This window comes from Staurois parvus, unplaced genomic scaffold, assembly GCF_062004578.1.
Source record: "Staurois parvus isolate SC_StPar_1 unplaced genomic scaffold, SC_StPar_1.0 ptg000185l, whole genome shotgun sequence".
NCBI classification, from domain to species: Eukaryota; Metazoa; Chordata; class Amphibia; order Anura; family Ranidae; genus Staurois; species Staurois parvus.
This window is the reverse complement of record NW_028317981.1, coordinates 1709487-1737318: the sequence shown is the minus strand read 5'-3', so window position 1 is coordinate 1737318 and position 27832 is coordinate 1709487.

Genomic DNA, 27832 nt, shown 5'->3' with positions numbered 1-27832 from the left:
GAACCATACCAAGCCACATGACTTATTGGAATCTGGAAGCCACCTTATACAAGGGGGCCCTCAGATCCCTGTCCTCAATGTGAATGCATTTGGGGTACATAGTATCCCTACTCATCCACCAAAAAAGTGGTAAAAGTACAAAACACAACAGTTTTTGACAAGTCCTTTATCTAAAAAAACAAAACAAAAAAAAACAGAACAATTGTCTCCTGGTATAAATCCAAGGTAACTCATTATGAATGTTGGCCGCCGACCCGAATAAAAAATGATGACATCACCGGGTGACCCCGGCCCTTTATTTTGTCATTGTCGACGGTACCAGCGTTGGGTGCAGACCTTTTATTTTTTTCAAGTTGGTGCCCAGCGTTCATTGTGATTGAAGTTGTATCTACATCCGGGGGACAATTTTTTTTTAATATAATCTTTTTTTTTTTTAATAAAGGACTTCAAAAACTACTGTGTTTTTAATAACTTTTACCACTTTTTGGTGAATACGTACTCATTCACATGAGGGGGGTGGGATCTGGGAGCTTCCAGATGTTGACAAGTCACCTCCTGGACCCCCACAACCACTGGACCAGGGATGTGGAGAAGAGGCCCTTGTCCTCATCAACATGGGGACAAGGTGCTTTGGAGGAGAGCCACCCTACCCCAAAAAACTCTCCCATGTTGAAGTAATGTGTCCTGGTATGGTTGGGTGGGACGCTCACACCCTCTTTCCTTACCTGCATGCTTAGGTAAGGGTCTGGTATAAATTTTGGGGGGGGGACCCACGTTTTAAAAAAAAAAATCCCACTCTTTTTTTTTTTGTTGTAATTCAGGTGTGGAGTTCCCCTTAAAATCTGCTCCAGTCCATGGGGACTCTCTGGGGTCCTCAGGCTTACTGGCCCGTTTCTTAGTGGCTACAGGACACCACCAAGTCAAGAGGGCAGCAAAGCCAGACGAGATTATCCATGTGCAGGGATGTTCAATTTTTATTGGCTGAGGCCCGGGACATGTAGTTTCGGGTCCCGGGCAGGTATTTTTGTTTAACCTTTAGCCCTGCTGCAGGCAAGCAGCAGGGCTCACCTGTCAGGTGGAAGCATTTGGGCAACTGCATTGCCCCCGATTGCTTCCACACAGCCCACTACAATGGCAGCCTCCACCCTCATGCTTGCTATGTTACCCGGGCTCTGCTTGCCCATCTGCGGACCCGGGACCATTTCAGCAGGTGACGATGGGTACTGGGGAGGGAGGAGAGTGGACACCTCTGCTCCGCTCCCCTTCTTGACCTGCCTTGGAAGTGACGTTGACAGATTTCCTGCCCATCGAGGCCGAGAAAGAATGTAATGCAGTGCGATGTGCACTGCATTACATCCAGTGGAATACAGGGGAGACATCCAGGGTCTTTTAGACCCCGGATGTCTCAATAAAGAGAACCTGTCACCAAAAATCATCACATAGGGGACTTTTTGTCCCCATGTGATGAAAAAAAGGTTAAGTAAAAAACTTTTTTTTTTAATTGTAAAAAAATTAAAGCTATACCCAAGCACATAACCCCCCCAAGAAATATTTGAGCCCCCCCCTCACATACATGCACATACAAACGTAAATGCACATGCTGGGGCACCTACGCATCAAAATGTTGATTGCAGTACACATGTTACATATCATCGCACGCATCAGAATGAGAGCAATAATTCTAGCACCATACCTCCTCCGTAACGCTAAACTGATGAGCTTTAAAAGCATTGCCTGTAGAAAATATATGGTACTAAAGCTTGTCACCATTTCATGAGCTCATGCAAATTTAAGGTTTGACATGTTGGATATCTGTTTACTTGCTGCAACCTTATATTTTACATTATACCAAAAGTTGCTTTTTTGTGCCCTAAATTTAACGTAAGTGTATTTTTTACTGACATTTTGTGTTTCCTAAACTTTGGTAATATCATGAGACATAAAAAGAACTATTACTATTTTGTTCTCTAGGGTCTCTGCTTTCAGAAAATATATAATGATTGGGGGTTTTGTGTAATCTTCAGGCCTAAAATGATTTTTTATACGTGTGCAAAAAATGCAAAAACATCTCTGGCAGTGAAAGGGATAAAGGATAAGCCGGACACTCACCTTTCCTGAGGAGCACCCAGTCGAATCCCATTACATTGCAAGGTCTCTCTCCTCCCTCCTTGTCCCCTGGTGCAGTGCTGGAGAGAGGCAGGGAGGTGAAGAGGAGGTAAACAGTGCAATGTTAAAATTATTAAACATTTAAGTCACCATAGAGCTCCTTTTGTTGTTAAATGCCCCATTCATTCCTAAAAGAACCTCAGATTTAAATACAGTTTTGGTTAAAATGTATTCCTTTTTTATCTGGACAAGTAGATTATCATGAGGCACAAGTAGATTGAGACACCGATTTAGGTGTCCTTTTATGACACAGAGAATAGCTGCGATTCAACGGATCTCAGCTATTCTCTGGTCATTCACAGTTTATAACACTCAGGAGATCATGTCAGCCCTTCACTGGAGATCTGTGTTCTCCCTCCAGATTCTCCAGCCCAGAGCTGGAGAATCAGAGGGACCGAAAACTAAGCAGAGATAGTTTACCTCTGCTTAGTAAACTGATCTTTTACTATAATCTCGAGAGATTATAGTAAAATGAGCCGTTTTTCAGAGTTTGTAGACCGTTCTCCAGCGTTCGGAGACCGTTCTCCCTTCGTTCGGAGAACTGCTTCATAAACTGCATTCACAGGAGAACTGTGTTCTCCGAGAATGCCGGAGAACTGTGTTCTCCGAGAATGCCGGAGAACTGAGCAGCGATCTATTACCGCTGGTCCAGAAACGGACACCTTAGTCCATGGACAAGTAGTTTTTCAAAAATTTCCACACCCTTGCTGTGAAGTGGAGAACCATTCAGAATATTCTACTGCACATAAGTGTGATAGCCCTACCAGGCTATCACACTTATGTGCAGTAGAATATTGTTGCTGGGTTCTTTTGTTTGTTTGTTTTTTTATTGCCAGCATTCTTCTGAAGTTGCATCCAAGTCTCACCCATCCAAAATCACATCCAAGTGACATCAAAGTCAAAAATTTCCTATTGGCAAAATAAATGCACTAAAAACGCGAGTTCAAAAAAGCAAAACACTTAGCAAAATGCACCAGGAAAAACATGATTCACAGCAAGTACAGGTGTTAACCTAGCCTTAGTGTTCTTCTTTTTTACATATGATCTTCCTTCTCTGAAATAGTGAAATAGAAAAAAAGTCTCCAAGAAGGCTGCATCAGTTTATTACAATTGTTAAGGTATATGATCTGAAAAAAAAGACTGAGAATTGTTTATTCCAGATAAGGTTCTCCCTCTCACAGAATCTTAACAAACAATGAGTACATAATTTCCGATTGCTAATCTGTTCATTTTTGGTATGTTACTAAATAAAAGATTACAAAAAGCTATCCTCTCTGTCTTGTTTTGCCCGCTTGGCAATTTACATGGTTTTGATAGTTTTCTTGTTTTAAAGTGTACAATATATATATATATATATATATATATATATATAATGAGAGTTTTTGGCAGTTTATTAGTTATTACTTTTACACAAAATTTTTTTTTGCAAAAACTACCTATTAAATATTTTATTTTGGGGTGGAAATCAATCATCTTTGGTTGCTGCTACTGGAGGAAAGCCAAGCAATTGCTGTTTGTAAAAGTAAAGCAAATGAATAGACAAGCAATTTGTGTGGTGCCAGATAATGGTGTCACTGACGCTGTTCATAAAAGGCAAACTTTTTTTTTTTCATTTAGGATATGATGGAAGTGTTATCTATGCCGCATGGGGGAGATTTCCCATTACTTCCTGTTTCATAGCCAGAACAGGAAATGCAGGAAATCCCTCCAAAGTGAGGGAATCTCAGGGTGGCACCAGGGTGAACAGAACTAATGTCCCCATTGGAGAATTTCACCTCGATTACTGTTCTGTTGTCAACCCAAAATTGTTGTCAACCCACTTGCAGCACACCCCAGCATTGGGTGCTGGGGTGTGCTGCAGGGTCTATTGATGATGGCTGCTGGGGGGTGTATTGTCGCTGGAGGTCTATTGTTGCTGCCTGAGGATTTGTTGTTGCTGGGGGTGGATCTTATGTTGCTGGGTGGTCAGTTGCAGCTGGAAGGGATTTACTGTTGATTGAGGGGGTCTATTGATGCTGGCTGCAGGGAGATTTGTTGTTGCTGCTATGGAGCTATTGTTGGTCTATACCCCCCAAGATCCAATACATCTATTGTTGCTGGCTTCACGGGATCTATTTTACTGCTTTTCTTGTTATCATTACCAAATTCCATACAAATTACTTAGCACCACAAAATTATACTCGGTTCTGTATTTTCTAAAAGGATGGTACTGGGAGGTGTGTAGGGTCTGAAATCAAGGAACAATGCTCAGAGGTGATTAGGGGTGGAGATAATGGGTGAATCAGAAAAGAAGAGTTCCTGCAGCTATTCTCTGAGAAAAAAAAGCCCTGCCTATAATTGTTACATGTACATATTATTAAGCGTGCATGCAGTTAAAATAAAGAATATAGGTGATGCTGGATCGACTTTAAAGAAAAAAAGTGATATATAAAAGTGTTTTACTCCTTTGTTGTGGTTTGTTACAGACCATAAACTGAACTATGAAGTCTTACAGCGAGAGATTGTTGTCTGAAGAAACAAAACTTATTCACCTTTGAGAGGACTAAAGCATAAAAGATACATGACTTGAGTACATGAGTTAGTGCATACAGCATTCCCTGAACAGAGAACAAAGAAAACATCACAAAACTTATAGAGAAGTACTGTGCAATAACAAGCTTTCTTGAATGCTAATCTACAAATCTTTTTACGTAAAGCCCAGTTTATTTCAATGAAGTAGAATCAAAACCTCCCAACTTTTGAACTTGACAAAGAGAAACAAAAGTGGTGGAATGTAGGTGTGGCCACTGGAAAGTGAGCATGGTCAAATGGGGTGATTTAAAGATACACCCCAGTAATAGAGTATGTCTTGCCATGCACTCTATGCAGGCTCCTCATGTGTAGTTAACTCTTGAACCTCTGTAACTCTGCACAGGATGGGGGACCTCTGGAGCGCAAATCCGCTCCCGTTGCTATTGGAGACAGACCGCTGTTGGAAGGAGTACCGACATCATCTCCCTCACTGCTAGAGGTCGTACTACCAATAGCAGGTACACTTCAGCGTCAGGCTCCTTGTTACACTTCCGTTATTATTGGCAACTGCTTATGTCTTTAAACGGATTCCATTCCTGGCGTACCTACAACGGTGTAGCACAGGAATTACAGTCCTTCAGTTGCACTCTCATGCAGATGCAAGTCCTTCGGATGCATGCTCCAGTGCTGCTGTCTTCAGGAAAACCCCAGGTTCAGATTACTTTACATCCAGACAGTGATGAATGACATAATTTCTGCTCCTCGTCGGTATTGTTCTCCATCTCGTTCCCTTACAGGCCTCAGAGCTGGTGCAGGCCCTTGTCCTCTTAACTCTCTCTCCTTGAGACCTTCACTCTTGGGCTCTCTGTGAGGAAAAATCCCCAAATCCTCCATAACTACCTCTATTTTTATATCACAGAGTTAGTGGGCTGGACCCGAGAAGAACCTACCAAAAACCAAAGAAGCGGGAAAGATTTTAACTCATCCTCCTGGCCCAGGACAGCACCTAACTATTTCAATCTGCCCACATGCCAGTGGGTTGAGGGTTTTTAAGGTTAGAAAAATTCTCTCTAACAAAGCTAGTTAAGACTCTGTCACTCAGGTTATTGTAATCTACAGTATAGTTTATATAATATAGGGTTCAGGAGTTTAATATACAACATAGCATATATTTTGTACAACATAATGAATGCAGTGCAGGGGTCAGGAGCATATCATATAAGGCCTAGCAGGCAGAGCGCAGTGGTCAGATGGATCAATTGTACAAATTGTGTCTATCATGCAGGGCAGGGGTCGGGAGTATGTACCGCACAGAATGCAGGGCTCAGGAGTGCATAACCCACAGAGTGCAGGTTTCAGGAGCATAATGTATGCCTCAGGCTAGGTTCACATATGTGCCAGTTGTGAACACGTGCATAATCGTGTGTCTTCCCAAACCGAAGGCAAAACATGCTGCTCTTTAGCACATGCGTGGGGGTACCATTAAATCTTAATCGTACCCCCATATGTCAGCAAAATATCATCAAAATGCTTGTGTTCTTGTGCGCACAAAACCCCAAGATGCTGTAGCACAATGCAGTTCTATGCAGTGCATTTAAAAAAAAAAGTTGGGAACTTCTTTCCTTTTATTTCTCATGACTACAGAAACCTATTCAAATGAGTTGTATGTCCAAAAGCAAACATTCAAATGGGAACATAGACTAAAAGACCCTTGATGTCTTGTTTGCCCTCTAATGGAGTGCAGATCACATTCTATTAGATAGGAACAGAGACACCAGGAACTGGAAGTGACATTTTACAAGCTGCTTCCAGGTGATTAACAGGAAGGGGAGATAAGCAAACAGATTTTCACTGATCTCCCTCCCCTCTACCCGGTGGCACCCACCATTCTGTTGTTTGGTCCACCAATGACCATGTGGAGCCTGGGAAACATGGTGGAGGCATGCAGTCGGGGGTGTGGGTCGGGAAGAGGACAGGGTGCGCAGCCTCTGGCTAGCTTCCATCTGACAGCTGGCAATCAGATTGTCAGATTTAAAATATAAAAATAAGCGAGCGCCTCATAAGAAAACGTACAGCAGCTGTACACCAAAGGCACCATATAAGACCTCCCAATAGACAGTATATAAAAGGTGCAGCGCTAACATACAAATAAATGAAAATGATTATACATAAAAATTCAAGGTGACATAGTGCATATAGTTAATAAACACTAATGTGTCTGGTAAACGTGAGGAAAGGATAATGTCCAAACAAGAGTTCAATGTGAGGATGTGACTAAACTTCCAAACGTTCTGATACTTTCCAGGCAACACCGACTGTGTGCACGGTGAAAAAAATGGGGGTACAAATTGCGCACTCACCAAATGCGCAACCTTTATGCGCTTTTCTCTCAAATATAAGACCTCCACTCCCTCATCCAGGGTCTGGTCAGATCTGGTCAGGTCCCCTTCTTAATCCAAAACCTTGTAATCAGCCTCCTCCTTTGATTATCACCACTCTCCAAGATACCTGGCTCCCTCAGGAGCTCAGAAGAAAGCAAAGGAGGCCAATAGTGCAGTATGTCTCAAGGATATATTTATTCCCACACATAAACAGCAAATACAGGTATGGAAGAAGTAAAAGAATACTGACCCTATGTGTAGTAACCGCCGGGCCCCTCGTGGTGCCGGCGGTGCATGCGTCAATCAGCTGAAGCCTGACCCAGACGTGTTTCGAGCAATAGCTCTTTATCAACGGGTATTCGGCTATCAGCTGCCGACGCCACTGTGTTGCTTAAATAGGGGAAATGATGCATGTGTAATTACCATGCGCCATTTTCCCGAGGTGAACTGTCCTCAAAACAAACGCCATATTGGCGTAGTCTCTGTTACTGCGCATGCGCGAGCATAGCGTCGGAACAGAGCGGACATCTACCCATCACACGCCATTTTCCCAAAGAAAAGTGTCCTCAAAAGTGGGCACCATTTTGGCGTAGTTCATGTAACCGCGCATGCGCGAGCATAGCGTCGGAACAGGGCGGACATCAGAACACGATCACCGAGGGGAAATTGTTGCCATGGGGACACAGTACACTAAGTACCAGTAAAAAGGACATCATGCGTCAGTATAACGATCCAATAGTATATTCCATTACCTCAATGTTAGTATATATACCAAAAAACGGACTTTATTAAGCAGGTCCTTAAATTTCTCAAGTTATATCTCAACACATGGCAATTTACACCCTAGGTGATCCTTTATGCCCAATATAGCAGCAATATTATTATGACAATGATAAGTCATTATAAATACATCTAAAATACAATCCCACACACCAAATGCAGAATGTTTCACATCCAATTATGGTGCTACCCTCCGGCAACACCATATATGTAGTCTTATATAAAATTACATGATAAAATATTTACTAATTTAAAACAAATGTCTCTCAAATATATCTAAATATACAAATAAAACATATGGGAGAATGCCGCACATAAATGGGCATAATCCCAAAGTAATAAAAACTAGCGTGAATTCTTAAAAATACTGTAGACTTCGTCACAACCAGAACTCGGAAGGAAAATGCCAAAATTTGGCATATATATAAATCTCAACATCTGATTAAAATGTGAATACAATAAGGCTCTACTGCCACCCAGCAACTAGCTATTATCTATAAAGCAGTTCAAATCTAGCTCTATATTAAGCCCCTTGGGTCGCATAGAGTCCATTTGGAAAATCCACTTAGTTTCCATCTGTGACACCGCTCTCTTCCTATTGGTGCCCCTCCAATGCGGTTGAACTACGTCTATGCCTACAAACATCAAAGATGATGGATCTCTATTATGATGTGTTCTATAGTGCATAGAAAGTGAGTGATCCTTAAAACCTTTCTTCACATTATTTACATGCTCCCTAAGTCTATCTTTAAGTTTCCTGGTCGTGCGTCCAATATATTGTTTTTTACAGGGGCACTGTAAAAGATAAACAACGTACCTACTATTGCAGGAAATAAAATTCTTGATCTTAAAGGTTTTGCCCGTAATAGTAGAGGTGAAATCTTCAACTTTTCGTTTCCTTTTACCATTACAAGTGCATATGATACACTTGTTACATGGAAAAAAGCCTTTAATTTCTCCAAATAAAGATACAGACTGCGGAGGATTAATAATATTTGGGGCAATAAGGCTTCTCAGCGACTGTGCCTTTCTGTATATTATTTCAGGTTTGTCTGGCAGAATCTTGGTTAGAATTGGATCTGCTTTAAGGATTTTCCAGTTCTGATTTATTATTTTAGAAACCATTTTGTATTGTCTGGAGAATGTAGTTATGAAAGGGCAGACTTTCTGTGGCTTCTTTAGAGTATTACCCGCCAGTAATGCCTCTCTATCCATATCCGCTACATTATGGATAATCTGGGTAAGATGCGTTTCTTCGTATCCCTTTTCCAAAAATCTATCCTTCAAAATCTCAGCCTGGGATAGGTAGGTATCTACCGAGGTACAATTTCGCCTTATTCTAAGGAATTGTCCTTTTGGTATATTTGAAAGCCACAGGGGGTGATGACAACTATTAACAGGGATATACCCATTCCTATCCACTGATTTGAAAAAAGATGAGGTTACAATCTTATTATCCAAATTCATTAATGCCAAATCTAAAAAGTTGATGTTAGTCCTACTGTATTCAAATGTCAATCTGATGTTCAGGGTATTATTATTGAGCGTCCCAAAAAAATTAATTAATGCTTGTTCGTCTCCTTTCCATACCAGGAGGATGTCATCAATGTATCGTTTGTAAAAATATAACTCTGGCCAATCTCTGGCATACACGACATCCTCCTCCCATCTGGCCATAAATAGATTGGCCAGACTTGGAGCGAACTTGGCTCCCATAGCAACACCCCTTGTTTGCAGATAAAAGGAACCATCGAACCAGAAATAATTTCTGGTCATGGCGAAATCCAACAATGTCAAGATAAAATTCTGGTGTGAACCTGTTAAAACCGACTCATCGAGATAAAATTTAACAGCCTGCATGCCCTCTGAATGGTCAATGCTGGTATAGAGAGACGTGACATCAGCAGTGACTAGAAACGTATCATTATCTACAGAAAGGTCATTTAATTCTTGCAGGACCTGTTTAGTATCCCTCAGATATGAGGGAGTTTTCCGTACCAGCGGCTGTAAAAAATAATCGATGTATTCACCGACTTTTGAGCACAAAGACCCGATTCCACTGATAATAGGTCTACCCGGGGGATTCTCAGGATTTTTGTGCACCTTTGGGAGAATGTACATTATCGGTAATCTTGGGGCTAAAGGACATAGAAACTCTTTTTCCTTTTTATTTACTATATTATCCCGATAACCCCTGTCTATAATGTCTTTTAGAACTTTCTTGTATACTCTCAAAGGATTTTTTGACAAAGGACAATACGTATCCCTGTCTTCAAGAATATTGTAGACTTCCTTAATATAGTTGTCTTTGCTCAGAATTACAACCCCCCCTCCCTTATCGGCGGGTCTTATAACCAAATCTTTCCGACTTAGTAAGGAATCAATAGCTTTACTTGACTCAAGATTATTATGATTTTTATAATTTTTTACTTTAACTGCCGCTAAATCTTTCAATGTAGTTTCTTTGAAAGCATTTATATAATGTTGTGACTGTGGAGGAGGATTAAACAGAGATGCATTATGCAAATTAGAATACGTTGTTATATTTGAAGTATTTCTTGATATGGGGTTTAAGGAAAAATGTTTCTTTAGTGATATCGATCTAACAAATTTATGTAGATCAATATATGTACGAAATTTATCCAACTTATTATCTGGTGCATATTTCAATCCCTTATCAAGGAGGTCTAATTCCTGTGGGGTCAAAACCTTACCACTCAGATTAAAAATTCCTTTACCCTTCAGAATTTCCTCTTTTTTGGGTCTATTGACCCTCTTTCCTCCCCTTTTTCCTCTGCTCGAACGCTTCTTTTGCGTGAGCTCCCCTCTCCTAAAAAATGAACCGGGGCAATATTCCGGTTATCATTTTGATACGACACATTATTTACCATGGGGGGGTGATATGCATTATTCCTATGTGGTGAGGTGTATTGTTGCCATCCACCATTATTCCTAGGTGTCCTAGGACCCTGTGCCATCCTGTTTTCTTGTCCATACGTTCCTCCTTGGTTATTCTTAGGAATTTTCTTATTATTATTATGAGGCGGTTTATTAGGTTTTTTAAATTGATTATTTCTGTATCCCTGATTGGGATACCATTCATAACCTCTGGACCCAACATTATCGTCTGCTACATGTCTCAAGGGTTCAAAATGATTAGAGACAGGTACATTGGAGTTATAATTAATTTGTGCATTAACAGGTGGCTGATATTGGTTATAAAGTGCTTGTTGCTGTTTTTTAGGGCCCTGCCATCCCTTTTGTTTCCTCTTAGGTTTAGGTGTATAAGGAGTGGTGTCCATAGGTACTGGAAAGCTACCTCCCAATTCCTCTGCACTCGTTTGCCATTTAAAGATTTTATTATCTGCATAGTCTCTGTGATCACGTGTGTACTTCTTTCGTTTTTTGAGTTTCTGTTCTTTTTCTATATGATCAAGAAAAAGTTTAAGCTTATTGGACTCTGATTTGTATTCTTCCTTCTCTCTAAATGGCACCAATCTTTCTCTTATCTTATTAATTTCTATATCCAAAAAATTCAATTTTTTCTTTTTTCGTAGAATTAAAAATTTAAGCATATCTAAACCTGCTAGATTAAAGTACTGCGACCATTCCGATACATCATTCACATCTCCTACTTCAGGGGAGATATTCCATCTAAGGGAACGGGGAACCATCTGTTCTTTGATATACCTATCTAGAAAGGATATATCCCAAAGGGTTCTGACCTCCGCTGAGGTTAGATTACGAAGCTGCATAAACATCCCTTTTATGTCATCAGCTTCCTCATTGATGGTGAATACATGATCAGGTATACAAGGTCTCATTGACCTCATTTCAAAAATGTCTGCCATTATGACCAAAAGAAGGCTGCTCAGCTATAATAGGTAAAAACACAGACTTAAAATATAAAAATAAGCGAGCGCCTCATAAGAAAACGTACAGCAGCTGTACACCAAAGGCACCATATAAGACCTCCCAATAGACAGTATATAAAAGGTGCAGCGCTAACATACAAATAAATGAAAATGATTATACATAAAAATTCAAGGTGACATAGTGCATATAGTTAATAAACACTAATGTGTCTGGTAAACGTGAGGAAAGAATAATGTCCAAACAAGAGTTCAATGTGAGGATGTGACTAAACTTCCAAACGTTCTGATACTTTCCAGGCAACACCGACTGTGTGCACGGTGAAAAAAATGGGGGTACAAATTGCGCACTCACCAAATGCGCAACCTTTATGCGCTTTTCTCTCAAATATAAGACCTCCACTCCCTCATCCAGGGTCTGGTCAGATCTGGTCAGGTCCCCTTCTTAATCCAAAACCTTGTAATCAGCCTCCTCCTTTGATTATCACCACTCTCCAAGATACCTGGCTCCCTCAGGAGCTCAGAAGAAAGCAAAGGAGGCCAATAGTGCAGTATGTCTCAAGGATATATTTATTCCCACACATAAACAGCAAATACAGGTATGGAAGAAGTAAAAGAATACTGACCCTATGTGTAGTAACCGCCGGGCCCCTCGTGGTGCCGGCGGTGCATGTGTCAATCAGCTGAAGCCTGACCCAGACGCGTTTCGAGCAATAGCTCTTTATCAACGGGTATTCGGCTATCAGCTGCCGACGCCACTGTGTTGCTTAAATAGGGGAAATGATGCATGTGTAATTACCATGCGCCATTTTCCCGAGGTGAACTGTCCTCAAAACAAACGCCATATTGGCGTAGTCTCTGTTACTGCGCATGCGCGAGCATAGCGTCGGAACAGAGCGGACATCTACCCATCACACGCCATTTTCCCAAAGAAAAGTGTCCTCAAAAGTGGGCACCATTTTGGCGTAGTTCATGTAACCGCGCATGCGCGAGCATAGCGTCGGAACAGGGCGGACATCAGAACACGATCACCGAGGGGAAATTGTTGCCATGGGGACACAGTACACTAAGTACCAGTAAAAAGGACATCATGCGTCAGTATAACGATCCAATAGTATATTCCATTACCTCAATGTTAGTATATATACCAAAAAACGGACTTTATTAAGCAGGTCCTTAAATTTCTCAAGTTATATCTCAACACATGGCAATTTACACCCTAGGTGATCCTTTATGCCCAATATAGCAGCAATATTATTATGACAATGATAAGTCATTATAAATACATCTAAAATACAATCCCACACACCAAATGCAGAATGTTTCACATCCAATTATGGTGCTACCCTCCGGCAACACCATATATGTAGTCTTATATAAAATTACATGATAAAATATTTACTAATTTAAAACAAATGTCTCTCAAATATATCTAAATATACAAATAAAACATATGGGAGAATGCCGCACATAAATGGGCATAATCCCAAAGTAATAAAAACTAGCGTGAATTCTTAAAAATACTGTAGACTTCGTCACAACCAGAACTCGGAAGGAAAATGCCAAAATTTGGCATATATATAAATCTCAACATCTGATTAAAATGTGAATACAATAAGGCTCTACTGCCACCCAGCAACTAGCTATTATCTATAAAGCAGTTCAAATCTAGCTCTATATTAAGCCCCTTGGGTCGCATAGAGTCCATTTGGAAAATCCACTTAGTTTCCATCTGTGACACCGCTCTCTTCCTATTGGTGCCCCTCCAATGCGGTTGAACTACGTCTATGCCTACAAACATCAAAGATGATGGATCTCTATTATGGTGTCACAGATGGAAACTAAGTGGATTTTCCAAATGGACTCTATGCGACCCAAGGGGCTTAATATAGAGCTAGATTTGAACTGCTTTATAGATAATAGCTAGTTGCTGGGTGGCAGTAGAGCCTTATTGTATTCACATTTTAATCAGATGTTGAGATTTATATATATGCCAAATTTTGGCATTTTCCTTCCGAGTTCTGGTTGTGACGAAGTCTACAGTATTTTTAAGAATTCACGCTAGTTTTTATTACTTTGGGATTATGCCCATTTATGTGCGGCATTCTCCCATATGTTTTATTTGTATATTTAGATATATTTGAGAGACATTTGTTTTAAATTAGTAAATATTTTATCATGTAATTTTATATAAGACTACATATATGGTGTTGCCGGAGGGTAGCACCATAATTGGATGTGAAACATTCTGCATTTGGTGTGTGGGATTGTATTTTAGATGTATTTATAATGACTTATCATTGTCATAATAATATTGCTGCTATATTGGGCATAAAGGATCACCTAGGGTGTAAATTGCCATGTGTTGAGATATAACTTGAGAAATTTAAGGACCTGCTTAATAAAGTCCGTTTTTTGGTATATATACTAACATTGAGGTAATGGAATATACTATTGGATCGTTATACTGACGTATGATGTCCTTTTTACTGGTACTTAGTGTACTGTGTCCCCATGGCAACAATTTCCCCTCGGTGATCGTGTTCTGATGTCCGCCCTGTTCCGACGCTATGCTCGCGCATGCGCGGTTACATGAACTACGCCAAAATGGTGCCCACTTTTGAGGACACTTTTCTTTGGGAAAATGGCGTGTGATGGGTAGATGTCCGCTCTGTTCCGACGCTATGCTCGCGCATGCGCAGTAACAGAGACTACGCCAATATGGCGTTTGTTTTGAGGACAGTTCACCTCGGGAAAATGGCGCATGGTAATTACACATGCATCATTTCCCCTATTTAAGCAACACAGTGGCGTCGGCAGCTGATAGCCGAATACCCGTTGATAAAGAGCTATTGCTCGAAACGCGTCTGGGTCAGGCTTCAGCTGATTGACGCATGCACCGCCGGCACCACGAGGGGCCCGGCGGTTACTACACATAGGGTCAGTATTCTTTTACTTCTTCCATACCTGTATTTGCTGTTTATGTGTGGGAATAAATATATCCTTGAGACATACTGCACTATTGGCCTCCTTTGCTTTCTTCTGAGCTCCTGAGGGAGCCAGGTATCTTGGAGAGTGGTGATAATCAAAGGAGGAGGCTGATTACAAGGTTTTGGATTAAGAAGGGGACCTGACCAGATCTGACCAGACCCTGGATGAGGGAGTGGAGGTCTTATATTTGAGAGAAAAGCGCATAAAGGTTGCGCATTTGGTGAGTGCGCAATTTGTACCCCCATTTTTTTCACCGTGCACACAGTCGGTGTTGCCTGGAAAGTATCAGAACGTTTGGAAGTTTAGTCACATCCTCACATTGAACTCTTGTTTGGACATTATCCTTTCCTCACGTTTACCAGACACATTAGTGTTTATTAACTATATGCACTATGTCACCTTGAATTTTTATGTATAATCATTTTCATTTATTTGTATGTTAGCGCTGCACCTTTTATAGATTGTCAGATTTACTCAAGCACTCCCATCTGGAGTGTGTGCATAAAACCTCCTAAAGCCACTGCCATAGTTTCTATGTCCGTGACAGTAAAAGGGTTAAAAGAGCATCCATAAGGATATATTTATCATTAACATTTGCACATTTTTTTTTTACCAAGGTTCCACATTCCCTCTGTTTATCACAGTGGATTTTACCCATTTTTGCCCATCTAAAATAGCACTAAACTAAATTTGTCCATATAAAATTTTTATTTAACAAGATTCACCAAACATCTTTTCTTTAAAGGGAAAGTGCTTTATTGTACTACCCATCCTATTTATAATGTAGATTTGTTCTGAAATGTGTCCAACAAATGCTTTCCTTGATCTATATTTAAAGAATAATTCTAGGCATGGATATATTAATCATAGTTACACTGATCCGGTTTGGACCAAGGTACTGTATGTATATACATACAGGGGGGTCAACACCAATAAAATATTCCCTTTTTTAGTTAATATCTACTTTTTCAGGTTCCATTGATGTCCATAGACGTTTTGCAGGATCTAAAAATGGACAATGATGTGACATTGTTGCTTATGTTTGGCCTATGTCCCAATGTTCCAATATCCAATCTATGCAATGACATCACAGGGAACTCCACATTACATCACTGCCCATATTTGGACTTTAGCCAAATGTGGGAAACATTGTCTCAGGAAACTCCCTCCCCAGAGTTCGCTGGGAACAAAAAACAGTGTCAGTGGTGAGAACCTCTTCAGCACTCAAACACTGCTTGCACAGTGAAAGAGGGACCAGTGTCCCCCCATACTCTGACCTGTCATCTCTGAAATGGACATTTTTGGACATCACTGGAACCCGCAAAGGTAATAAATGGTTACATACAATACATAGTTAGTCTGGTTGAAAAAAGACACAAGTACATCTAATTCAACCAATAAAAGGGGAAAATAATGTATACAATCCTATATACTCAATTGTATAGAAACATAGAAAAGTGAAGGCAGGAAAAGACTGAGTGGTCCATCAAGTCTGCCTTTTTTGTGTTTTTATGGGGGGGGTGATTTTTTTTTTTGTGGGTGTTTTTTGGATTTTTTTTGTTTTTTGGGTTTTTTAAAACCAACTTTTTGTGTGAATATAGATCTATGCTTGTCCCAAGCATGTTTGAAGTTATTTACTGTTGACTGGCTCACTACCTCTGCCGGAAGTTTATTCCAAGCATCAACTACTCTTTCAGTAAAATAGTATTTTCTGAGAGTAGTTTTGAACTTTCTTCCAGTTAGTTTAAAGTAATGTCCCTGTGTTCTTGATTTTGGTTTCAGGTTGAAAATACTGTCCTCCTAAACCTTATTCGCCCCATTGATGTATTTAAAGGTTTCAATCCCTTTCCCTTCTTTCCTCCAGACTGTACATGTCAGATTCCTGAAGTCCCTCTTCATATGGTTTTTTCCCCCAGACCTTTCACCAGTTTTGTTACCTGTCTCTGGACTCGATCTATCTCATCAATATCTTTTTGTAAGCGAGGCCTCCAGAACTGGACACAGTATTCCAAATGAGGTCTAACTAAAGATCTATAAAGGGGAATCAGGACCTCCTTCCTCCTGTTGGTGACCCCTCTAGTGCTACATCATAGAATTCTATTTGCTTTCCCCACTGCCTGGCTACACTGTTTGCTCATTTTGCAATCATCTGAAATAAGTACCCCCAAATCTTTTTCTTCTGTAGTGCTGGCCAACAATATACCCCCAATGTTGTACTCTCTCAAGGGATTCTTTTTCCCTAGGTGCATTATTTTACATTTAGAAACATTGAACTACAATTTCCACTGTTTTGATCAATCTTCCAGCAATGCCAAATCATGTTCCATGTTACATACACCTCCAAGGATATCAACCCTATTGTACACCTTTGTGTCATCAGCAAAAAGATATGCCTTACCCAACAAACCTTTAGTTATATCACTTACCTATAGATTAAATAGAACAGGACATAGTACAGAGCCTTGTGGTACACCACTAGTGACTGGTATATTTTCCGAGTGAACCCCATTTACAACCACACTCAGGTATCTATCCTTTAGCCAGCTGCATATATACTGAACCACCCAAGGGCTAACTCCTATCTTGTACAACATTTTTATTAGATCATTATGTGGAACTGTATCAAATGCCTTGCTGAAATCAAGATATGCTATGTCCACAGCACCACCTTAGTCCAAAACATTGGTAATATAGTAAAAAAATTCAATCAGATTAGTCTGACATGATCTGCTCTCAGTAAAGCCATGCTGCTTTGGATCTAGCAAGTTATGTGTTTTTAAGTGATCAATGATCCTTCTTTTCAGGAGTGATTCCATTAACTTGACTACAACTGATGTTAAACTCACTGGCCTGTAATTGCTAGCTTCTGCCTTACATAGTTACATATTTAGTCTGGCTGAAAAAAGACAAAAGTCCATCCAGTTCAACCAAACAAAAAAAAAAGTTATAATCCTACACTCACAGTTGATCCAGAGGAAGGCGAAAAACCCAGAGAAGCATGATCCAATTTGCTCCTGCAGGGGGAAAAATTTCCCTCCTGATCTCCCGAGAGGCAATCGGATATTCCCTGGATCAACTTTACTTATAAAGGTTAGTATCCAGTTCTATTATGTGTATCTAAGAAAGAATCCAGGCCTTTTTTAAAGCAATCCACTGAGCTGGCCAGAAACAACTCTTGAGGGAGTCTATTCCACATTTTCACAGCTCATACTGGGAAGAAACCTTTCTGTATTTGGAGATTAAATCTCTTTTCCTCCAGACATAAAAAGTGCCTCCTTGTCCTCAAGGACCTCTTTTTCTTCCTCATCCTCTTCTTCATCCTCTTCTTCTTCTTCTTCATCCTCTTCTTCTTCTTCTTCATCCTCTTCTTCTTCATCCTCTTCTTCTTCATTCTTTTCTTCTTCATCCTCTTCTTCTTTTTCTTCTTCTTTTTGTCTTCCTCTTGCAGGTCACTGCTCATGCGCAGATTTTTTATCGGTAAAAAGATCGGCCAATTTGACCATCATTGCCGTGAAAATTGGCCGATCGGCAAAATCGGCCGATCTTTTTCAAACTTTAACGATAAAAAAAATCTGCCAAAATACCGAAAAACGGCCGACCTTTTTTATTTTCTTTTTTTATTTTATTTTCAGACGAAAAATCGGCCGATTTTCGACCCATCTATGGCCTGCATAACTTTCTGTAGTTTGAGCTTGCCTGCATTTTGCTTGCTGGACCTTTGACACCGCAGGGGCAGACTGACCATTCAGGCTCTCGGGCACTGCCCGAGGGCCCGGGGTCAGTAGGGGGCTCCATGAAATGCCCCTGGTACCTTTTATAGGCTTTTTTGGATGTGCTTTGAGTGTGGGCAAGGACACAGGGACCCCATGATCCCCTATTACCCGGGGGCCCCATGAGTTGTCAGTCCGCCCCTGTGACACTGTGGACATTTGATGAGTGGATTTAAAAAACCGGAGTTGAAAACAGGAGATTATAACAGGAGTTTACTAACCTGTAAGTGACAGCTGATATTTCCTGTTAATAGTGTAACTGGGATAATGTGTGCTAGCAGGGTGGAAGGTTTTGTGCAGTGCACAGTGTGCCGCATGTATGCAGCAATGGAGCAACAGTTCCAGGATGGATACTGCTGCGACAGATGTGAGCGGCTTGCCCTTTTTGAGACTCGCGTTAGACATCTGAAGGAGCAAGTTGCAACACTGGGCAGAACCGACAAACTTGAAAGGGGTCTTCTGCTCTCTGAGCAGGTAGCTAATGGTATTGATGTGGAGGGTGGAGGGGCTAATCACGATTATGAGGTAGAAAGATGGGTTACTGTAACAAGAGTGAGTGGTAGGGGCTCACAGAAAAGGAAGAATGGCCCTGGATTTGAGCACCCAAACAGATTTGCCAAGTTGGGTGAAGATGTGGGGGTGGCAAGCTCAGTGGTGGCAGCCCTGGATGTCATTGCTATCCCTAACAGCCGGGAGGGCAGACCATCTGGGAGGGGTAGTGAGGGTAGTACAGGAAGGCCTAGATAGCTGGTGGTAGTAGGGGATTCCATAATCAGAAGGACTGATAGAATAATTTGTCGCCAGGATCGCCTCAACCGAATAGTTTGCTGTCTCCCTGGTGCCAAGGTTCGGCCTGTGGTGGACCGGATTGATAAATTACTGGGAGGGGCTGGGCATGACCCAGCTGTCTTGGTTCATGTTGGAACCAATGAGAGAATACATGGAAGGTGGAGGCTCCTTAAGAATCAATTTAAAGAACTAGGCTGCAAGTTGAAGGGAAGGACCTCCAAGGTGATATTCTCTGAAATATTACCTGTGCCATGCGCAATTCAGGAAAGACAGGGGGAGATTAGAGAACTCAATGCATGGCTGAAGATCTGGTGTAAGAGGAAAGGACTTGGGTTTCTTAGAGCGCTGGGCTGACTTTTCATTGGGGTGCAACCTATATGCTAGAGATGATCTGCACCTAAATGGAAGGGAGTCTGCTGTGCTAGGGGAGAGGTTTATAGGAAGGCTGGAGGAGTATTTAAACTAGGATCGATGGGGAGGGAGAATTAGATTATAACAGTGTAGACAGATCAGACAGGGGTCAGTACTTACTGGTGGGTGGAATGGTGAAAGATGGGGGGAAGGCTATGGCAGATAGAAGGTTCCCATGTTGCAAACAACCAGTGGAATTGGTAACATTTTTATGAAAATAAAAAATATGCAAAATACGTGTGAACAAGGTGTCAATGACTTAAAGTGTTTGTTCACCAAATGCCAGAAGTCTACCAAGCAAAATAGATGAGTTAGAAGCTTTGATGCATGAAGAGAACTATGATTTAATTGGTATTGCTGAATCTTGGCTTCATTCTTCACATGACTGGGACATTAATATTCCTGGCAATGTTCTCTTTTGGAGAGACAGGGTAAATAGGAAAGGTGGTGGTGTCTGTCTCTATGTGAGAAGTGATCTCAGAGCAAGTGTGAAAGAGGACCTAGTTGATGAAGAGTGTGATGAGGCTGAATCATTATGGGTGGAACCGCACATGGGGGTGCGTACTACAAAGGTAATTATTGGAGTTTGTTATAGGCCTCACAGTGTTAATGAGGAGGTGGAAACTCAGCTCCTTGCACAGATGGAAAGGGCTGCAAGGGCTGGGACAGTGATAATAATGGGGGATTTTAACTACCCGGAAATTGACTGGAGTAATGGTACTGCAGGAATAGTTAAAGGGAAAACATTTTTTAACCTACTACAGGACAATTTTATGGTACAGTTCACAGAGGCCCCTACTAGGAATGATGCTCTGCTGGACCTTGTAATCTCAAACCACGCAGAGCTTATTATGAATTTAAATATAAAAGAACATCTGGGTAGCAGTGACCATAACATGATTTAATTTATTGTTAGCTGTAAACAGCGAGTACATACTGGAAAAATAAAAACACTCAATTTTAAGAGAGCTAATTTTCCAAGGCTGAAAGCTGCTCTACAAGACTTAGACTGGGAGGGAATATTGGCATTGATGAACACAACACAGAAATGAGAGTTCTTCGAAAAGACTATTTGAACACACTGCAAATATATTCCCATGGGAACAAGTTTAAAAGACTAAAAATCAAACCTATGTGGCTTAAAGTTAAAAAAGCAATATATAATAAGAAAAGAGCTTTTATTAAATCTAAAAATGAAGGAGCTCTATCATCGTTTAAATATTACAAAGAATATAACAGAATATGCAAAAAGGAAATAAAGGCAGCAAAAATTGAAATGAACGACAGATTGCAAAAGATAGCAGGATCAACCCCCAAAAGTTCTTCAAATATATTAATAGTAAAAAGGTCCGGTCCGAGCATGTAGGCCCTTTAAAAAATAATCTAGCGTGGGTGACTGGGTGACTGGGGATAAAGAGAAGGCAAATTTATTTAATACCTTCTTCAGCTCTGTGTATACAAAGGAGCATGGGGGAGTGCACTGCCTATACTCGCCGTGGATACCAGAATGCGTTGTGACGTCAGAGCCCCTCCCCTACGCGTTACGCCACCGGGTCACGTGGCTTCATCAGGGGGATACGATTAGACGACACTCCGCTCATTGCTTTATATAGGACTTACGGGCGCCATTTTCTTAAAGTCCGCATGGACGCGGCCATCTTTATGGGGCCAATATCTGCAATATGTGCTGTAAGCACACTCTCTACCTTACTAAAACACCAAATCTTAATTAACTCTGCAATCAGTCACGACCTTCTTCCAAGACGATAAGGGTGTGCAAATCTACAAAGAGGACACTGAATAAGTAAAACAACCCAATTATTATCAAACATATAAATAACAATGACATATTTTATTCCTATGCATATATAGATATCCGCATACTATCACATATTGCCTGCTGCCCATAAGACCCACATATAATTATTATAAAACTCTATATATTCATATTATTAAAATTTATAAAACACCATTCTGTACCTAATAATTATTAATATGTTATCTTCATTTAGCCATCTACATAATAATGATCCTTTAAAATTTTTACCAAATAATGATAGAACTGTTAGTTTAACTTTTATAGTTGGGAAGATACAGGAGAGTTTAATAAAAGACCACATAGATGAGTTCTTGCTGGAAAAAATATTTTAAGCACAGACAGAATGGATTCATGAAAGATGACAGAAGTTGTCAAACAAATCTGATTTCTTTTTATGAGGGGGTGAGCAAAACCTTGGACAGAGGGGTGGTGGTGGATGTGGTATACGTGGATTTTGCAAAAACGTTTGACACAGTTCCCCACACACAGCTAATGTGTAAGGTAAAGTCTACGTGCTTTGAAAAATCCATATGTAAATGGATGGAAAACTGGCTAGAAGATCGTATTCAAAGAGTAGTGGTTAATGATTTATACTCTGAATGGTCTAAGGTTGTCAGTGGTGTACCCCAAAGTCCAGTGTTGGGACCCTTACTTTTTAATATATTTATAAACAATATAGGATCTGGGATTAAAAATCCCATTTCAGTCTTTGCAGATGAGACCAAGCTGTGCAGTGGAATAACGTCCTTACAGGATGTCTTCAATTTACAAGCTGACCTCAATGCACTGTTTAATTGGACAACTATGTGGCAAATGAAGTTTAATGTTGATAAATGTAAGGTTATGCAGTTGGGAGCTAACAATATGCATGCATCATACATACTAGGGGGGTACAACTGGGGGAATCAATGGTGGAGAAGGATCTGGGAGTTCTGGTAGATCACAAGCTTAATAATGGCAGGAAATGCCAAGCTGCGGTTTCTAAAGCGAGCAAAATCCTCTCTTGTATTAAAAGAGGTATAGACTCCAGAGAGAGAGATATCATATTACCCCTGTACAAATCATTAGTAGCACCTCATCTGGAATATGCAGTTCAGTTGTGGGCACCAATTCACAAAAAGAACATTGGGGAACTGGAGAAAGTACAGAGAGGGACAACCAAACTGATGACAGGCATGGAGGAGCTCGGCTATGAGGAAAGATTAGAGGAACTGAATTTATTCTCTCTTGAGAAGAAGAGATTAAGGGGGATATGATCAACATGTATAAATACATCAGTGCTTCATATAGTGAACTCTGTGTAGCGTTATTCACCGCGAGGTCATCTCAGAAGACAAGGGGGTACTCTTTATGTTTAGAGGAAAAGAAATTTAGTCTCCAATATTGAAAGGTTTCTTCACAGTAAGAGCTGTGAAAATGTGGAATAGACACCCTCAAGAGTTGGTTCTGGCCAGCTCAGTGGAATACTTTAAAAAAGGCCTGGATTGTTTCTTAGACACACAGAATATAACTGGATACTAACATTTATAGGTAAAGTTGATCCAGGGAATATCCGATTGCCTCTCGGGGATCAGGAAGGAATTTTTTTCCCTGCAGGAGCAAATTGGATCATGCTTTGCTGGGTTTTTTTGCCTTCCTCTAGATCTACTGTGGGTATAGAATTTTATAACTTTTTTTTTTTCATGCTTGAACTGGATGGACTTTTGTCAGCCAGACTAACTATGTAAAGTATATGTATATATATATATATATATATATATATATATAAAAAAGTATATATGTATAGCAAATGCACTCAGCTGTGTGTATATACAGTCAGGTCCATAAATATTGGGACATGGACACATTTCTAACATTTTTGGCTCTATACACCACCACAATGGATTTGAAATGAAACGAACAAGATGTGCTTTAACTGCAGACTGTCAGTTTTACTTTGAGGGCATTTACATCCAAATCAGGTGAACGGTGTAGGAATTACAACAGTTTGCATATGTGCCTCCCACTTGTTAAGGGGCCAAAAGTAATGGGACAATTGGCTTCTCAGCTGTTCCATGGCCAGGTGTGTGTTATTCCCTCATTATCCCAATTACAATGAGCAGATAAAAGGTCCAGAGTTCATTTCAAGTGTGCTATTTGCATTTGGAATCTGTTGCTGTCAACTCTCAAGATGAGATCCAAAGAGCTGTCACTATCAGTGAAGCAAGCCATCATTAGGCTGAAAAAACAAAACAAACCCATCAGAGAGATAGCAAAAACATTAGGCGTGGCCAAAACAACTGTTTGGAACATTCTTAAAAAGAAGGAACGCACCGGTGAGCTCAGCAACACCAAAAGACCCGGAAGACCACGGAAAACAACTGTGGTGGATGACCGAAGAATTCTTTCCCTGGTGAAGAAAACACCCTTCACAACAGTTGGCCAGATCAAGAACACTCTCCAGGAGGTAGGTGTATGTGTGTCAAAGTCAACAATCAGGAGAAGACTTCACCAGAGTGAATACAGAGGGTTCACCACAAGATGGAAACCATTGGTGAGCCTCAAAAACAGGAACGCCAGATTAGAGTTTGCCAAACGACATCTCAAAAAGCCTTCACAGTTCTGGAACAACATCCTATGGACAGATGAGACCAAGATCAACTTGTACCAGAGTGATGGGAAGAGAAGAGTATGGAGAAGGAAAGGAACTCCTCATGATCCTAAGCATACCACCTCATCAGTGAAGCATGGTGGTGGTAGTGTCTTGGCGTGGGCATGTATGGCTGCCAATGGAACTGGTTCTCTTGTATTTATTGATGATGTGACTGCTGACAAAAGGAGCAGGATGAATTCTGAAGTGTTTCGGGCAATATTATCTGCTCATATTCAGCCAAATGCTTCACAACTCATTGGATGCCGCTTCACAGTGCAGATGGACAATGACCCAAAGCATACTGCAAAAGCAACCAAAGAGTTTTTTAAGGGAAAGAAGTGGAATGTTATGCAATGGCCAAGTCAATCACCTGACCTGAATCCGATTGAGCATGCATTTCACTTGCTGAAGACAAAACTGAAGGGAAAATACCCCAAGAACAAGCAGGAACTGAAGACAATTGCAGTAGAGGCCTGGCAGAGCATCACCAGGGATGAAACCCAGCGTCTGGTGATGTCTATGCGTTCCAGACTTCATGCTGTAATTGACTGCAAAGGATTTGCATCCAAGTATTAAAAAGTGAAAGTTTGATTTATGATTATTATTCTGTCCCATTACTTTTGGTCCCTTAACAAGTGGGAGGCACATATGCAAATTGTTGTAATTTCTACACCGTTCACCTGATTTGGATGTAAATACCCTCAAATTGAAGCTGACAGTCTGCAGTTAAAGCACATCTTGTTCGTTTAATTTCAAATCCATTGTGGTGGTGTATAGAGCCAAAAATGTTAGAATTGTGTCCATGTTCCAATATTTATGGACCTGACTGTATCAGCAAAATCTCATAGTTGCATTACACCTTGTGTGGCAAACTCTACCACTCATTAACACACTATTGTATTTAAAGGATAAGTTCACCTTTGGAATATGTTACATGTTCCACCCTTTTGTAGGATGGAACAAGTAACATGTTCCCATATCTGCAGCCCCCCTCCCTCTGACAGATAGTACGAGGAGAAGTTCCCCCGTACTATCTTTCAGATTTGAAAACATCCCGTATGACAAGCAGATATTCTGACAGCTCTGCAGGAAACTTATATGGCATCAGCGACTTACTGATTGCCGGTGCAATGCTTTCCAGGCTCCTTTGGACAAAAATAATAAATGCACATTATTTTACCTGCAAAAAAAAATGCATTTAATATTTTTGTCTGAAAGGTGAACTTATCCTTTAAGGAAACAAGAAGTCCTAAATCTTCACTTCTCATATGATACATATCCATAAGGTGGAATAGTGATCTTTGTATAATCATATTTGACATAAGTTACAGGAAAGAGAGGAATGTTGGTATGACAGGAAATCTAAATTTCAAAAAAGCTAACTTTTAATGTGATCCTTACAACATGACACTTAATGGGACCAAATACAGTATCTAAGACAAAGAGTACACAAGGCAAGGGGAGTGTTTTAAAGATAACTTAAACAAGTGCTTTAGTAATTGTATTTCATCGGATAACAAACATTTTCTCAAATATATCAATAGTTTAAAGGTCATGAATAGGGATTAGCTGAACTGTCCTGGTTCAGATTCTGAACCTGAACCCCACTGAAATCCAGGGAAGCCAAATTAATTGGAACATGTTACCAGTTGAAAAAGTTTTAAAAAATTTGATTTGGCCAGGAGCAGTGATTTAGCGGGAGCACTAACATTTACCAAGGAAAACTGGTTTTAAATTGCTTGCAAATTACATCTCCCTTCTGGTTTCCATTAAATAAAAATGGCACACAGACCACTCCAAAGGTAACCACCTTTTCTAACATGAATGGGTAAGGGCTAGCAGCCCTACTCATTCACAAACAAAATGTAAATAAAAATTTCTGAAGAAAGAAATGCAAATGCTTGAAAAGTTCTTTATTAAAAAAATAAAAATCCCCCAAAAAATGTCCCTCCCTGCAAATCCATTGTCCATCATAATGCCCTGTGACTGACTGAAATGAAAAACTCAATGGACCCAGCACAGAAAATGTAGCTGTCATCAAATAGATAAGGAAGGGCTTTTATATTGTTGATATCACTGACCAAATATGGCCAAGGCCATGGTCAATGTCATGGCCCAGATATGGCCAGTGGCCACATTTGGAGAGTGATATCACTGCTAACCTTGCCTCTATGCTTATGTGCGTGACCAGGAATTCCCATCAATGTAACCAATGTGCTGGTGACAGTGGCAGTTGCTAGGGGTGTAGCGGATGTCCGCACTACCTGCTTTTTTAGAAATCATGGACAGCAGGAAGTTGTCATATACAGACGCAGCAGAAATTCAACTTCTATATATATGGTGCTCAACTCCTGCCAAACATGAAGTCGAACGGGCAAAAGTTCAGACAGCTCATTATCAGCTCATACCTAGGTATGGAAGAACAGACAGGCCCATAACAGATGAACACAATGCCTTGTAGATTATACAAGCATATTCAGCACTCAGAATGGTGATGGAATATAGCCTTTGTGCAAGTCTTTGGATAAGTGGATCAGCTCCTTGCCCAAGGTTAGGGAAACTTTCACAGACATGTAAAGTAGAAAGACAGCAAGGCACCAGATTAGTATGTGTAAAAACAAACAATGCTTTAATGTAGATGGTGAAACCGGCTGCACCTGCAAGGCTAGGGGAGACCAGCTGATCGATGGAGCCAGTCAGCGTCTCTCCTCACTTGTTCTCGACAACTGACAGGGAAAAGTGACAGGTCTGGGGGCGGCAGGTGGACAGGTCGCAACGCATTTCTGAGGCCCCGTCTCCTTTGTCAAGCTGGCCTGCCCCTTGGACAGTGGGAAATTTAAGAGCTGTAAAGCAGCTAGCAGAAGCCAATCAAAGAGGACATGGAAGGAGCCGGACCGCAGAAGGGAAATGCCAGAAGTGAAAATGGGATTGGGACACAATGATTGGGAAATGTACATAGAAAAGCCAGATTAAGAAAGCTATGCAGCTGGCTAGTTGGATCCACCTCACAAATGGGTGCTGCGTATAATTGCTGAATATAATTAAAACAACAAAGAAACATATAGTACATGAATCATAAGGGAGAAAAACAAATAAAATAAAACCACAACACCAGAAACTCAGATGTCAAGTACATTCTCACTGTTTCTAAAAATTCTAATATATTTCTGTATGCACTTAAGTGTATATATATACACATATATGTGCATATACATGCGTCTCTCAATAGCATATATAAAAGCATAATATTATATATGTAAAATATCTTACAAGTGACACACTCACACCGGATGAGACCTCACTCCTCAAAAAAGGTTTGAATTTTGCCCCGATGAATACTCACAACTCCTTTACACTTTTTAAGGATTTGAACAGATTCATCCACAAACTTACTTTAAAACGCTACTATTATATCAAGAGTCTTAGTTTTAATACAGATGCTCAGTCCCCCACTGATCACATAGAGAATAGTGCATGGGATCCAGAGGACCTCATGGCTTTTGGCAGCCCTAGAGGATCTCCTGACGGCTCAACCGGTCACCAGTGAATCTTCTGGTGCTTCTATCCCCTGTAATTCCATTTCACATACTGGATTTAAACCATCTTCCACTTTTTATCCCACTCATGCAAAAGCTCCATTCATAGACACATTTTATCAAGTCACATATGCAGACGTACTCAAATTTTGCTCCACCACTCATCTTAGTCGG